At 37.6% G+C, this 14030-nt stretch overlaps 1 protein-coding gene across 2 annotated transcripts in view; it reads right to left on the bottom strand.

Annotated features, from left to right (window-relative positions):
- The window catches only part of POLA1 (DNA polymerase alpha 1, catalytic subunit), a 288922-nt gene that overhangs the window by 169108 nt on the left and 105784 nt on the right, over window positions 1–14030 (bottom strand). The gene's annotated exons all lie outside the window — the stretch shown is intronic.

The raw sequence follows: 14030 nt of genomic DNA, 5'->3' as shown, positions 1-14030 counted from the left end.
AGAGTTCATTGTCCTATGCTCTTGGGGAAGGAACCCCTTCCCCCACCTGGGGATGGTGGGTGGTAGTGAACAGGATTAGGCTAACCAGTGGTTTTAATAGTGGCTGTACAGTGGAATCGCCTGGGGATCTTTAAAAACTACCAATACCTGGCCCTGCAATTTTTTGAAAAAGCTCTTAAGATGACTGACTCCTATGTTGCAAGCAAGGTTAAGGACCATTTGCCTAGGATAATCGTCGTAATCCCATTCTGAAAACAGTTTTCAGTTGATACTTTGTCCCCTCCCCAACTAGACCAGAAGCTCCCGGAGGCCAGAGCCAATGTTTGTGCCTCACTCTAGGCCACATACAACAGGCACTCAGAAAACTGTTTCCTAGTTGACTGATAGGTTTCATAGTAATCCCAATTACTTTTCTACTAGGCACTACGATTCAGTTAACTCATAAAAAAACATTCACTCTCCTCCACTTCACCTTCATTTTTTAATATTTAAATTACAGGGAAATGCATTGTGGGAGAATACCTGACAATTCCTTTGGGAAAAGGGCAATAATGAGATCAACCCAAGTCAAGTTAATCATAATGAGGACAGCAGTACTTATCAGAAGTTCTCTTCACCCTCTGCCCCTTCCACCTTGATAGGCTTAGCTTTCTTCATCACAACAGACACTCCACAAGGTAACTGTTAACTGAGTAAAATACCTCAGGAGCAATCTGTCAACCTTTCTCTGCAACTCCACATATGCAGTCACCGATTTCTTCTACTCTTCTTTCACACCGTGAACCAAACCTATTATGTCATCCTTGATTGCACCTCCATTGTGAACTGGAAACCTTCACCTTTCAGATCCATCACCCACCGCCATTCACTCCTGCCACCAACTCACAACCATTTCCACGCATAATCTGAAGGCTGCTACCAAAATGATTTTCTCCTTGGTGGCGGAAACCTCTTGGTGGATGTTTTGCACAGAAACAGGAGAAGACAAAACTCTAAGACTATATATGCTGTTAACTGCTTTTCTCACTTAAACTTTATCTTAGAGATAATTCCATATCCACACATAAAAAGCTGCCTTACTCTTTTTTTGATGACTACATAGTATTCTACCGTGTGGCTCGATCATGATTTATCTAGTGCTTCTATTAATGAACACATAGGTTTTTCTAATCTTTGCCTTTATAACCACACTTCAACAAGTAATCCTGACATGCATGTAACCTGCCAATCTGTCAGGAACAAGATAAACCCCTACAAGATTTATTGGGCCAAAGGTTACATGGTTTTCAATTTTTGATAAATATAGCCAAGTAGCTCTCGATATAGGCTGTAGCAATTTCTGAGGATAGTTTTAATCACCGTCTTTCCAGTGGACCTCAACAGCAGTTGATGACAATGTTCTGTCTCAGGTTCAAGGTCCTCACCACAGCTCATCAACTCTGCTGTCATTTTAGTAGGAGACAACCCACAACCAGTGTAACCCTGACCTCTCATGCTTCTTCACTCAGCAGTTCTAGATGGTGGGTACCACAGAGCCCTCCCCAGACCAAAGCTTACCCAAATGCTAATGTGGAAGACCACTCCAAAGCTGCCCTCGATTCAAACTGCTCACTGGGGAGGGCTCAGCTGTTGGATATCCTATGGGCTAACAAATTCTTAGTATCTAGAGGAGTGCCCGGTACATGGTAGCTATTAATGAATATTTGTAGAATGTTGAATGAATAATCCTAAGAAGTAGGCAGTATTACAAACCCCATTTTACAGATGAGGAATATTATTAGGCTCTGCCAAAATGACAGAGCTAGTCAAGACCTTGATCTAGAAGCTGGACCTTATGTTTCATTTTCTTTTCATTATCTCTCATAGCCTTGTTAGAAAGTCCCTATCACATGAATGTTCCAGAAGCCAATAGTCAAAAACTTACACATTATAGATATTTTTCCCATTAAGGAAATGTGCTTTTTAAAAAAGTCACAGGTATCTAGAAAGGTTTACTGGACACAAGGTACAGTGACTAAAAGATGGCCATCCATAAGTTCACGTGACAAGCCTAATATTAAAGCTACCTGTTCCAACCAAAAATCATTTTATAAGTGCCAACAGCTCGAAAACAGGGCTATAGGCTTGCTAAATTCATTAATAAGGCAGTCTGCAGTTTCCGATTTCACAGCAACACCTGCATATTTATCTACTCATTACCAATTGGATGATGGAATTTTTTCAAGCACATTTCAAAAATCTGCCAACTTCAAGTGTAAAAAAATAAACTTTGTGGTTAATTTTTCCCTTAACAAAGTACAGCTGTTGAGAATAATTGTTCAAGATCTTACCCTGTAATGTCAACTGCAGCAGAACAAAGAGTATTTAATTAGCAAATCTATCCAGTAATTCAACACCTATTATATAAAATGCCTTCGTGATTTTATTCAGGATAATTTGCTAAGAGGGTTATTACTGACATTCAGATGGAATTTAAAATTCCTACGCAAGTCGAGTCATAATAGCAGTAATGATCTCCCCAATCAGGAGATTCGGTGTCACACAAGGCTCTCTTGCAATGCAGCAGCCGATTTCCTGACTTCTTAATTCCTGGGCTCAGCTCAGTGAGAGCCCTTCATGCCGATATTTCAGTCAGCAATACATCTTTAATGGGACTCTATTAAAATAACTAGAACAAAAATGACTTTTTTTTTGGTTAAAAAGAATGACAGCACTGCCATCATATCAATCATTGCAGGCTTTGCAGAACAGTGCCGTTAGGGGAAAAGAGGAGGGGGAAACAGGAAAGGAGTGGGGCTGGGGGTGGGGAGAGCAATAATGAAAATAACACGGAAAGGTGGTTTGACCCCAATGTGAGCCTTGGAAGGGGGGGGGGGGGGTGGAGACTAAGAAGGAAATGTGAAGTGCGTTTCAAAAAATTGTTTCCTAAAGAAAACAGTTTGTTCAGGAATACACCCATGATGTGGTTTACCAAGCAGAAAGAGAATGTTTCCTATGCCAGGGTTAACAACAGCAGCAACTGAAGACCAACTACTACTGAGGTGTGTGTTTACAGATTCTCCTAACAAGGCCAGGATAAAGCCGGGGTCTTTATTTTTTGTTAAAACAGAATGATGGCATCCTGCAGAGCATTCACAGGTTATGAAATGTTTTTAGACGCTATTACAGATGAAAAAAGTACTTACTAATATTAGATGAGAGAAAACAACAACTTTCCACAGTTCAAAAGTTTCAAGCTCCCATTCCAAAAGCTTAGGTCCATTACAGTGGTATCTACTAAGAAGAAACCCACTTTGGTATATGATAGTATATGATGCAGATACTAAACACAACAAAAACGCTACAAGTTAAGAAAATGCAGGATAAGGTCAAATTCTAAAAAAAAGAATCCATGAACACATGATGACTGCAATCTCAAGGCTTTAGGACTCTTCTGTTCCTGATGAGTAAAATTAGAAATCAACTGGAATGGTTTAAAAAATTAGCATAATAAGGGTGGCAAAATGAATGGTTTTGAGGGATAGAGGAGAGAAAAGTAGAAGAAATATAAATATTATGATATATGGTAATCCAACCACTACCTAAGCTTTCCCTAGTCCCAATTTCAGCAGTTTCCAAGCAGGACTCAGTGTTACTCAGTTCTCCCACTTGGTGAACATTTATCTCATCCTCATTATATCAGGCTGCCTTTTTCCTATTTTCCTATTCCATGATATTCTTTGATGTATGTCTTCTCTGTACGATGCTCAAGGGGCACAGGCTATGGATTTAATGAAGCACCCTACTTTCTGCCTCCACCACTTAACGTTCCCATGCAACTGGGTTCATTACTGTCTTTAAATCTTAGTTTTACCTTCTTTAAACTTGGATATTGCTACCACCTAGTTCCCTGAGCGAGGTGAGAATAAAAGACCTCTATACTGAAAAAGTGTTTTGCAAAGATAAAACATACAAATATGAACTTTTAAAAAAGTCAGGGGTCTGAAATCTGAGTACTGGTTTAAACCGCCAGTTACTAGCTAAGTGATTTGCAAACAAGCTGCTTTTCCCTCTCGAGGTCTGAGCATCCTCATATACAAAAATGAAGAGGTTAGGATTCCTCCCACATCTAAAAATCTAGAATTCAAATTCAGCATGTAGAAATATCTCTTCCTTATATCTGGTTGTTTTGTCTTTCAACCACTTTCATTTCTTTACTAGTAGGAAAAGAGGCACAAATATATCCAGCAAAGGTAATTGGCATTACTATATATATATATATATATATATATCTCCATATTCTAGGTTGTTTTTGAGGGCTATGCAATCATAAACTAACTAGCAATATGTAAACTCTCACAAATTGTCTGCACACATCTTTATGCACTTAATATATGTAAGTGGGTATATTTACAGTACATAAAAACATCCAACCCCTTCTGTTGAAACCCCCTCACCCCAAGACTATATACACATCTACATATGTACATCAGGGTCTTTTAATCTTGGTACTATTGACATTTTAGGCCAGGTAATTCTTTGTCATGGGGGGCTGTCCCCACTAGATGCCAGCAGCATGCATGCACATGCACACGGGTAGGTATACACTCTCTAGTGTGACAATCAAAATTGTCTCCAGACACTGCCAAATGGTTACTGGGGGCAGAATTGCCCCCTGTTTGAGAACCAGTGATACTATGCTAATGACCCAACACTCTCTCTCCAGGCCCATATTGTCTGTTCCACAAGCATTCTTTCTAAACCCCATCCACCTCTTCCAAACCCTCACCAGCTCCAAACATAATAAATGGCCCATCCAAGAGCCTTCAACTAAAATAAAGGGCTGACTTCCATTCTAAATCAATGAGCTAACAAGTCTCACATGGGACTGTGTTTTTCCAGTGTGGCACCTCCTGCCAATATGCTACCCCACCTTCAGGCCCTGACAACTCACTTAGCCTACCTATCTCTAGCACCACTATCTTCCAAGCCAGTCTTCATACCTTGCCAGTGTTCTTTCTGAAAAGTACTCTTTGAAATGAAATTCAAACCTCAAGAGAAAAATGTAGTGCTTTTAGAACATATTTGAACTTAAGCAACCATCAACTTAATATAGGCTGTTACATACTTAGGATGTCATATATGAGCCTCTTCATAACCACAAACCAAAAACATATAATGGACACATAAAAACATAAAGAGAACTGAGTCCAAGCATAGTGCTAAAGAAAGTGATCAGTCACAAGGGAAGATAGCAAGAGAATAAACAAAGAACAAAGAAGAACTACAAAAAAACAACTAGAAAAAAATTTAAAAATGGCAGTAAGTATATACTCATCAATAATTACTTTAAATGTAAATGGACTCAATGCTCCAGTCAAAAGACACAGGGTGGCTGAGTGGATAAAGAAACAAGACTCATCTATATACTGCATACAAAAGTCTCACTTCAGACCTAAAGACACATACAGACTGAAAGTAAAGGGATGGAAAAATGTACTCCATGCAAATAGAAAATAAAAAATCTGGGCAGCAATATTTTTATCATTGCTATGACTCTAACAAAAGAGCATTATGTAAAGATAAATCAATCCAACAAGAGTATTTAACAATTGTTAGTATCTATACACTAAACACAGGAGCACCTAAACATATAAACATTAACAGACATAAAGGTAGACACTGACAGTAATACAGTAATAATAAAGGACTTTCACACCCCAGTTACATTAGTGGATAGATCCACACAGAAAATCAATAAGAAAACAGTGACTTTGAATTACATATTATACCAGATGGACTTAACAGATATGTATTCATCTAAAATATTAACAGAATATTTCACCCCAAAACAGAAAACACATTCTTTTCAAGTACACATGGAACATTCTCCAGGACAGATCACAGGTCAGGCTACAAAACAAGTCTCAATAAATTTTGGAAGACTGATCCAACAACATTCCATGTGAAACCAGAAATCAACTTCAAGAAAAAAAAAAACACAAAAACATAAAGGCTATACTACATGCTGCTAAACAAACAGTGGCTCAGTAAAGAAATCAGAGAAAATAAAAAATACCTGGAGATAAATGAAAATAGAAACACAGCAGCAACAGTTCAAAATCTTTGGGATGTAGCAAAAGCAGTTCTAACCCAGAGGTTTACAGCAACACAGACCTATCTCAAGAAATAAGAAAAATCTCAATCTAACCTTAAACATAAAGGAACTAGAAAAAGAACAAAGCCCACTTAGAAAAGATAAACAAAATTGATAAACCTTCAGCCCGACTCATCAAGAAAAAGAGAGAACTTAAAAAAATAAAATCAGAAATGAAAATTACAACCAACACCACAGAAATAAAAAGTATTATTACAGATTAATATGAAAAATTATACACCAATAAACTGGACAACCTAGAGGAAACAGATAAATTCCTAAAAACATACAATCTTTCAAGACTAAACCAGGAAGAAATAGAAAATCTGAACAAATTACTAGCAACAAAATTGAATCAGAAGTTTAAAAATTCCTAACAAAAGTCCAGAACCAAATGGCTTCACAGGTGAATTCACCAAACACTGAAAGAAGAATTAATACCTATCCTTCTCAACTATTCCAAAACAATAGAAAAAATATAGGAAGAAATGGTTCTAAATTCATTCTACGAGACCAACATTAATTACCCTGCTATATCAGATAAAGATACTACAAAAAAAAGAAAATTACAATTTCCACTGATGAACATAGAAGCAAAAATCCTCATCAAAATATTAGCAAACGGAATTAAAAAATACATTAATAGAATCATTCATCACAAACCAGTGGGATTTATCCCAGGATTGCAGGGATGGTTCAATAACCACAAATCAATCTATGTGATATACCACATTAATAAAAGGATAAAAACCATATAATCAGATGAAAAAGCATTTGACAAAACTCAACATCATTCATAATAAAAACTCTAAACAAAGAATTGCTACCATCCAAAAGACAAACGACAACAAATGTTGGCAAGGTTATGGAGAAAGGGGAACCCTCTTACACTGCTGGTGGGAATGTAAATTAGTTCAACCATTGTGGAAAGCAGTATGGAGGTTCCTCAAAATGCTCAAAATTGAAATACCATTTGACCCAGGAATTCTACTTCTAGGAATTTACCCTAAGAATGCAGCAGCCCAGTTTGAAAAAGACAGATGCACCCCTATGTTTATTGCAGCACTATTTACAATAGCCAAGAAATGGAATCAACCTAGGTGTCCATTAGTAGATGAATGGATAAAGAAGATGTGGTACATATACACAATGGAATATTATTCAGCCATAAGAAGGAAACAAATCCTACCATTTGCAACAACAAGGATGGAGCTAGAGGGTATTATGCTCAGTGAAATAAGCCAGGCAGAGAAAGACAAGTACCAAATGATTTCACTCATATGTGCAATATAAGAACAAAGGAAAAACTGAAGGAACAAAACAGCAGCAGAATCACAGAACCCAAGAATGGACTAACAGTTACCAAAGGGAAAGGGACTGTGGAGGATGAGTGGGAAGGGAGGGAGAAAGGGGGGGGAGGAGAAAAGGGGGGAAGAAAGGGCGCCTCACAATTAGCATGCATAATGTGGGGGGGGCATGGTGAGGGTTGTGCAACACAGAGAAGACAAGTAGTGATTTTACAGCATCTTATTATGTTGATGGACAGTGGCTAACGGGGTATGTAGGGGGGACTTGGTGAAGGGGGAGTCTAGTAAACATAATGTTCCTCATGTAATTGTAGATTAATGATGCCAAAATAAAAATAAAGAAAATAAAAATAATAAAAATAAATTAAAAAGTAACCAATTAGGGCTAAGCACTGGCAGTCGCCTAATGCTGCCCAGTAAGAATATGTCAAATGTCAAATGTCAAAAAAAAAAAAAAGAAAAAAAAAACTCTAAACAAAGTGGCTATAAAGGGAATATACCTCAACATAATAAAGGCCCCATATATGACAAACCCACAGCTCACATCACATTTAATGGTGATAAGCTGAAAGCTTTTCCTCTAAAATCAGGAACAAGGCAAGGATTCACTTTCACCACTTTAATTTAACAAAGTACTGGAAGTCCTACCCACAGAAATCAGACAAGAAAAAGAAATAAAAGACATCTAAATTGGTAAGTAATAAACAAAATTGCCACTACTTGCAGATGATACAATACCATATATAGAAAACCCTAAAGACATCACCAAAATCTACTAGAATTAATAAATGAAGTAAGTACAGTTGCAGGCTACAAGATCAATATACAGAAATCTATCACATTTCTATACACTAATAACTAGCAGAAAGAGAAATTAAGAAAGCAATCCCATTTATAACTGCATCAAAGAATAAAATGTATAGGAGTAAATTTAACAAAGAAAGTAAAAGACCTGTACTCTGAACACTATAAGACACTGATGAAAGAAACAGAAGAAAATATAAATAAATGGAAAGATATACTGTGCTCATGGATTGGAAGAATTAATATTATTAAAATGTCCATAGTACCCAAAGCAATCTACAGATTCAATGCAACCCCTATCAAAAACCAATGACATTTTCCACAGAACTAGAATAATCCTAAAATTTGTGTGGAACAACAAAATACCCCAAACAGTGAAAGTAATTTTGAGAAAGAAGAACAAAGCTGGAGGTATCATGCACCCAGATTTCAAACTATACTGCAATGCTACAGTAATCACAACAATATGGCCTTGGCACAAAAATGGACACATAGACCAATGGAACAGACTAGAGAGCCCAGAAATAAACCCACCATGTATGGTCAAATAGATTTATGACAAAGGAGACAAGAATATATAGTGATTGATTTGTGGATACTGAACCATCCCTCCCATCCTGGGAATAAATTCCACTTGATTGTGGTGAACGATCGTTTTAATGCACAAGAGTATACAAACATATACAACGGAGGCAAGAAAATACAAAGAATATACAAAGACAGTCTCTTCAATAATTTGTGCTGGGGAAACTGGACTGCTACATGCAGAAGAATGAAACTGGACCCCTTTCTACACCATACACAAAAAATAAACTAGAAATTGACCAAAAACATAAAAGATAAGACCATAAAACTTCTAAAAAAAAACAAAGGCAGTACACTCTTAGACATCAGCCTTAGCAATTGTTTTCAGGATACTTCTTCCCTGGCAAGGGAAACAAAAGCAAACCTAAACAAGTGGGGCTATATCAAACAAAAAAGCTTCTGCACAGGGAAGGAAACCATCAACAAAACAAAAACGCAACCTACTGAATGAGAGAATATATTTGCAAGTGGTATATCCAATAAGGGGCTAATATCCAGAATATATAAAGAATGCATCCAACACAATACCAGAAAACCAAATAACCCAATTAAAAATGGGCAAAGGCCCTAAATAGATATTTTTCCAAAGAAGACATACAGGTGGCCAACATCACTAACCATCAGGGAAATGCAAATGAAAAGCACAATGAGGTATAACCTCACATGTTATAATGGCTATTATCAAAAAGAAAAGAAATAACAGATGTGGGACAGGATGCATGGAGAAAAGGAACCCTTGTGCATTGGTGGTGGGAATGTAAATTGGTGCAGCCACTGTGGAAAGCAGTAGGGAGGTTCTTCAAAAAAAAAAAATAGAAATACCATATGACCCAGCAATTCCACTTCTGTGAAGTTCCTTGAAGGAAACAAAAACACGAATTCAAGAAGATATATGCACCCCTATGTTTAACACAATATTATTTACAATAGCCAAGATATGGAAGCAACCTAAGAATGCATTGGTAGATGAATGGATAATGGTGATGTGTATGTATACCATGGAATATTACTAAGCCATAAAAAAGAACAGAATCTTGCCATTTATGACTATATGGATGGACCTAGAGGGTATTACACAAAATGAAGTAAGTCAGAGAAAGACAAATACCATACGATTTCAATTACATATGGAATCTAAAAAATAAACAAACAAAACAGAAATAGACTCATAAGCACAGAGAAAAGACTAGAGGTTGCCATAAGGGAGAGCAGTGAGGGGATGGATGAAATAGGTAAAGGGGATAAAGAGGTACAAACTTCCAACGATAAAATAAATAAGTCACAGGGATGAAAAGTACAGCATAGAGAATATAGCCAATAATATTGTGGTATCTTTCCATGGTGACAGTTGGTAACTACACTTATTGTGGTGAGCATTTCATAATGTATATAATTGTCAAATCACTGTTGTACACCTGAAACCAATATAATAATGTATGTCGACTATTCTTCAATTAAGGAAAAAAAACCCTTAGCTTGCAAATTATAAGCAGAGATCATGTCTTAGCCATTAAACCTAACACAATGCCTGGCACACGGCAGTAATTCAATAAATAGTTATTTCTTAGGCTCTGGTAAAAGGAGGCAAACCTGTACAGGTGTTCCAGTTTTTTTGCCTAAGAGCAAAGCCATGGATTGATAAGTGCATCTCTACAACAAAAGGACCCTAAAGCTGGTTATGAAAGCCAGCAATTAAACCCACACACAGTACACATTTCAATGCTGGCTCTTTCCATGCAAGAAATGGAGAGTGAATCAGTTTTAATTCCACCTTCAAACACAATGCATGTTAGATAAACAAATATTCACTCAAGAGAAATGAATTTCTACCCCAGTGATAAATGCCTATTAATTATAAACTTGACTAGGGTACCTCTCCCATACAACTCTCGTTTCCAGATAAACTGATTTTGTTCTAAATCCTTAATTTACATAGACTTTCTGATAGCTCATGTGTAAAGAATATAAAACATGTTGAATAAACAAAACTTTCTGAGAGGTTTCTCCACCCCAACAGACACATTTAGTGATATTGAAGAGTGTCTCTCAATGACTGCCCTAAACTATAATAGAGCTCTAACTTTGACCTAAAACATAAAATACCACAAACTATGTCTTAGAATATGTAAGATGAAGAGTGAACTTCTCCCTTGTCTTCTACTTTCTTGCCCCCAAATATTTATTCACCTTACAGATATTTATTCATCTTGTGGATTTTTAAGAATCCACTTTATGTTTTGACTTTTAGAACACACCGTTCCTTTCACAACATTCTCACTCTCTAGTCCTCCTCCATTCCAAACTCCAGTTCAGAAACTCACATCCTGTACGTTTCATTTGAACTTATGTGCATTATTGCCATACTTGGGATTATATCAGACACAGGACCCTGGAAAGCCAGTAGCGCTGGCCTTAAAGCACACTCGAGCCAAATCTACTCACCGACATTATAGAGTTCAAGTACGAGCCTACACTCTTAAATATTAAATTCCCAGAAAGAAAACCCTAAGACACCACGACTGAAACTAAGGCAGGTGATTAACCAAAGGTCAAGAAATCTGAAAACCCTGAGACTGTGAGAAAACATTTGAATGTGCGCCTATACGCATTTTTCTAGGCAGAGGGTCCATCTACTTCATCAAATTTGACATTTTGATTCGTTTAAATATTAAGTATCATTGAAGATGTTCCAATTAGCCCTAAAAGTATAGCTTTCAGGTGTCTTAGAATTCACATGTCCATGATATGGAGAAACACCCCTGCCCAAAGGTCTCTCTGCCTCCTGGTTTGGAGCTCGTTATCTTCAGTCCCTACAATGTTATTTCCCTCACAGAAAACATGTACATGTCAAAAGGCTCAGACATTTGGTTCCCTGATTCACTCCTCTCATAACTCATCGGGGGCAGGGGGGGTGGGTGCTAATTAAGACACGGCCAAACTATGTCCGTGCTTTAGTGAACAGGGTAGTCAACACGCGTTAGTGGCATCGTGCTCAGGCAAGTTCCACACAACCTGATTAAAATTGACTCAAAGTGTCTTACTTCAGTAATCACTTAGACGGAATGAATTTTACATTAGTGGGATCAAGCATGCACCAGGCCTCAGTGGAAATGAAAAGGGCTTATAGTAATAGGATTTATAAATCCAGCCATTAGGTTAATGGCTAAATGATTTACATGTAACTTTCTCCCCCACCCCGCCTTCCCTCACCCTTTAACTCAGTAAAAACTATGCTTGGCATTTTCCACTGCAGTGCCATACACAAAGGAAATAGCCTTTCTATTTTGGGACATTCTAATTTCTAATAATGGCTTGGGTAGCTACCATTAACTCTTTCAAAGCACAAATAATTGACTAATAAAATTAAGTATTCTATAAGGCCTGAAAGTGCTTAATTGATCATAATTGTCTATTTGAGAAGAAGGCGTCAGGCTGGCTATGCTCAGATAATGAAGTTGGGCAATTCTGAAGCACTGCAATCAAGATAATACTTACAGCTAAAAAGGACATTAGCATTTTCTAGAATCTGCAACATTTTCTTTATAACTGAGGTCATGAGAATGTGACTAGAAAAGTTTGAGCTCCCAGCCCCCACAAACAGCAGACTGAACTGGTTGTCACTTGTCGTTACTAAGCACCTGGCCTGCAGCTCAACCCTGAAAGAGCACATAATTGATGGTTGGAAGGACAACCTTAAGTTGGAGAGTGACAAAGGTGGTACAGTCACCATTTTGATGGAGGCATTTTTGATTTCTGGAACGTTCCTTTATAGGACTGGTGTGTGTGACAAGATAGTCAATAGGACAGTTCATCATTGGTTTCTGCTTCAAGGAAGGTCAGAAGAGGGAGAACTTTTTAAGCCCAATGCCCTAGGGGCAACGCTCGTGCTTAGCACCTGGGCCAAATTTTATTCTACAATGACTATTTTTACATGCCCTCCTGTAGCAACTTTTTGTTTCTTTATTTAGAAAACGTCCCTTGCCCACTCCCCATCCCCATTTATTAAAATTTCAGAAAACAGATTCTATGAGATAGTTATGATTAAAATATGGAGGGTTCCCTCCTCAAAGAAAAATCTTCTTTCAGAAAGATAGTCTAGTTTTAGGGAAATGTAATTGTGTACACCTCTCGACACACACATGTTCAGGCATGCTTCTAGAATAAATACACTTAAGGATCAAATAATCCCATTTATCAATCACTTTTTTTCCCATCTCATCCCATCATTTTCTATACTTTCTCTGAAAATAATCCAGAGAAATTTTGAAAGAAACAAGAGATTTCAAGTTGAGAAGTCCTTTAGGGTAAAGGTGCAGAATATGAAGAATATATCAATATTAAGGCTACACAAGATGTGGATACTTGATGCTAAAAAAAAATCCCCTTTATTTTTGAACTTCATTGTATTTCCACTCTCCATTGTGGCCAAGGCTCAAGAATTGATACAAATTGCAGGATGCACTGTTATTTTTTCATTTGGAATCTCAAAAGGGAACTCATTCATTCACTCACCAAATATTGACTGAGCACTTCTCATGTGCTGGTGGAAGAGGATACAAAGGCAAATGATTTACACATGATCTCTTCCCTCTGTAGTGTATAACATCTAGTAAAGTAGAGACCCAAATATGCAATTGGAAAAATTCACACACACATGCAAAATTGGATCCTCTGGGTGGGAGTTCATGGAAGCTGATTGTATATAAGGGGAAAGTAAGCTACAGGGAATAGGAAAAGGAGGATAGGAGAAAGAGTGCTGGTGATGATCCAGAAGACAGATGGAAACTCTCAATGGTAATTAAAGAAAATTAAGCTTTCTTAATTTTCCTGCAACAAGAAGAAAATAAAAAGTATGGCTGATGCTAGAGTGCTAAGGCAAGTGGGGAATGAGGTGCAACTGTGAAGGGCCTTGTAAGCCACATTAAGGACTTTAAACTGGGAGTGACATAATCAGAAGGAGTTTAAAGAGGTCTCTGTGGTTATAAAACATGTGGGGAATACATGTGGAGGGCAGCAACCAGGGAGAAGTAATGAGGCTTGACCAGCATAATGGCTGCTGTACTGGATATAGAGTTACAGGCATCTGAGAAGTGGAACCTACACGACTTGTGACTCGCTAGGTCTGGGGCACAAGGAAGAGACAGGAGTCAAGGATGATACCCATGTTCCAGCTTGCCCAGCACTGTCCCCCACTGAGA

The sequence above is a fragment of the Manis javanica genome, chromosome X, assembly GCF_040802235.1.
Source record: "Manis javanica isolate MJ-LG chromosome X, MJ_LKY, whole genome shotgun sequence".
Classification (NCBI taxonomy): Eukaryota; Metazoa; Chordata; class Mammalia; order Pholidota; family Manidae; genus Manis; species Manis javanica.
Note: the sequence above shows the minus strand (reverse complement) of the source record. Positions and strands in the feature narration are given on the sequence as shown.